Source organism: Nycticebus coucang, chromosome 15 (genome assembly GCF_027406575.1).
Source record: "Nycticebus coucang isolate mNycCou1 chromosome 15, mNycCou1.pri, whole genome shotgun sequence".
NCBI classification, from domain to species: domain Eukaryota; kingdom Metazoa; phylum Chordata; class Mammalia; order Primates; family Lorisidae; genus Nycticebus; species Nycticebus coucang.
The window spans coordinates 27,551,339-27,554,339 of NC_069794.1; positions in this window are offsets into that span (position 1 = coordinate 27,551,339).

Genomic DNA, 3,001 nt, shown 5'->3' on the forward strand with positions numbered 1-3,001 from the left:
CTGTTCAACATTTCCACTTGATTCTTGCTAAGTCGCAGAAGGTGACATGCTTCCAAGTATTGGTCAACTTCCTTCAGATTTTCATATTTCTGAGAATAAAGTTTCTTGTAATATTCATTAAGAAATTTTTGAATTTCTGAGGAGTCTGTTGTTATTTTGTATTTGTCATTTCTGATTCATGAAATTAGAGATTTTAGTCTTTTTTTCCTGGTTAGGTTAGCAAAAGGTTTATCTATTTTATTGACATTTTAAAAAAACCACTTTTCGATTTATTGATTTGTTGTATAATTCTTTTGTTTTCAATTTCATTTAATTCTGCTCTAATTTTGGTTATTTCTTTTCTTCTACTTGGTTTGGTGTTGGAATGTTCTTCCTTTTTCAGTTACTTGAGATGTGTCATTAAATTGTTAACTTCCTCTCTCTCTCCGTTCTCTTGAGGAAGGCTTGCCGTGCTATAAATTTCCCTCTTAGGACTACCTTTGCTGTATAACAAAAGTTCTGATAATTCATGTCTTCATTGTCATTTTGTTCCAAAAATTTGGAAATTTCCTTCTTAATCTCATCTATGACCCAGCTATCATTCAGCATAAAGTTATTTAAATTCCATGTTTTTCTATGAGTATGCAGATTCCTGTTGTTACTGAGTTCAACTTTTATTCTATGGTGGTCTGAGAAGATGCAAGGAATAATTTCTATTCCTTTAAATTTACTGAGGTTAGAGTTGTAACCTAAAATGTGATCGATTATGGAGTATGTTCTGTGGGCTGACGGGAAGTATGTGTATTCAGTTTTGTTGGAATAAAATGTTCTGGAGATGTCTAAAAAACCCAAATGTCTGATGGTTAGGTTTAAATCTAAAATTTCTTTGCTCAGCTTCTTATTGGAGGAACTATCCAACACTGCCAAAGGAGTGTTGAAATCTCTGACTGTTATGGAGCTGGAGGAAATCAAGTTGCTCATGTCTGTTAGAGTTTGTCTTATAAACTGAGGCACATTGTGGTTGGGTACATAAATATTAATAATTGAAATCTCATCATATTGAGTATTACCCTTAACAAATATGAAGTCACCATTCTTATCCTTCCTTACGTTTGTTGGTTTAAAGCCTACTGTATCTGCAAATAGAATTGCAACACATGCTTTTTTTCTGATTACCATTTGCCTGAAATATGGACGACCATCCTGGAGTCTATATTTATCTTTTAAGATAAAATGTGATTCTTGCATGCAGCAAATATCTGGCCTGACATTTTGTATCCAGTCAGCCAACCTGTGCCTCTTTAGAGGACAGTTTCAACCGTTCAGATTAATGGAGAATATAGTTAAGTCTGGTAAAATTTGGGGTATTGAGTTTTTCGAAAGTCCAGTCGACATTTTTAATCCTTTTGCCACTGTGGAAGCTGGAGTTAGATCAAAAGTTTCTGAGTGAGTTTACTTTTGTAGTAGAAGATTGGGCTGGTCATTATGGAGGATAGGTCTGAGAATATCCTGAAGAGCTGGTTTGGTTATGGCAAATTTCTTCAACATGTGAATGTCATTAAAGTATTTAATTTCTCCATCATAAATGAAACTCAGTTTTGCTGGATACAGGATCTTGGGTTGAAAGTTATTTTGTTTTAGGAGATTAAAAGTCGATGACCACCCTCCTCTGGCTTGAAAAGTTTCAGCAGAGAGATTTGCAGTCATTTTAATAGTCTTCCCTTTGTAGGTAATAGTTTTTTTATGTCTGGCTGTTTTCAGAATTTTCTCCTTCATATTAACTTTAGTGGAGTTAATTATGATGTTCCTGGGGGATGACTTATTCAGGTTGAGTCATGCTGGGTTTCTGAAACTGTCTGGTATCTGAATTTCAGAATCTGTTGGCATGTCTTGAAACTTCTTTCATAATTTCATGGAGAAGGGCCTCTATGCCTTGCAAAGCCACTTCATGGCTTTCAGGGATTCCAATGAGGCTGATACTAGCCTTCTTCAAATTATCCCAGAGCTCTCTGACAGAATGATCTGTTTTTGCTCTCCATTTCTCTTCCTCTTGGAGAGTTTGGGAGCATTCAAAAGCTTTGTCTTTAATATCAGAAATCCTTTCTTGTGCTTCTTCCACCCTGTTTTGAAGGATTCTACTGTATTTTTCAGGTCTTTGAGGACTGCAAATTCTTGCTTCAATGTGTCAAAATCTTTGATGGTTTTGTCTTTAAATTCATTGAATTCTTGAGACAACTTTTGAAATTTTCCTCGAATTTCTGATTCCAAATTTTCCTCCATTCTATTAATCTTGTTTGCGATCCAAATTCTGGATTCGATTTTCCAACCTCTCGGCTATCTGTTTATGAATGTGATCTTCAGTTACATCTGCCATATCTTTCCTTTGGGTGGCGCTGGGGGTGATACTCTGCTTATTCATGTTACCACAGTTTTTCCTCTAAGGCTGCCCCATGATTATTTTACACCATTTCCCTTTTCCCCTGGAGCTTTGCCAAGGACCTGTACAGTGCTACAGCCTGAGAAACTGGGAACCTGTTACATGTGGTGGGGCTAAGTGGCTCTGTCTTCTTTTCAGCTGGTCTCTATCCAACCCTAGTGAAACAGTTACTCTGGGTTAAAATCTCAGCTGTGGAGAAATAACAGCAATTAAGTCACCCCACCCCCCACAAGCAAAAATTGGAAAAGGAATATCAAACCTTCCTACAACCACACGCCCAGGGCACAACTTGGATAGTCCTCAGGCAATTGGCTCAGTTCAAAATGTCCAAATCAATTGTCATAGTCAGCACCTGTCTCAGGTGGAAGAGTTTAAAAGGTCTCTGGAAACTAGATCACAGGGGTCTTCCTCCGGTCCTCCGTGAGGTCAGGAGGACCCACCCAGCAAATAGATTAGTCTGGGAAGGTTGATGCCTCCTTCCCCACTTTGTACCTCTGTCACACCTAGTCACTGATAACCCCACAGAGCTGTGACCCAGTTGCCTCCAATGAGCAGATACTCTAGGGGTTTGCACCTGTCTGAATC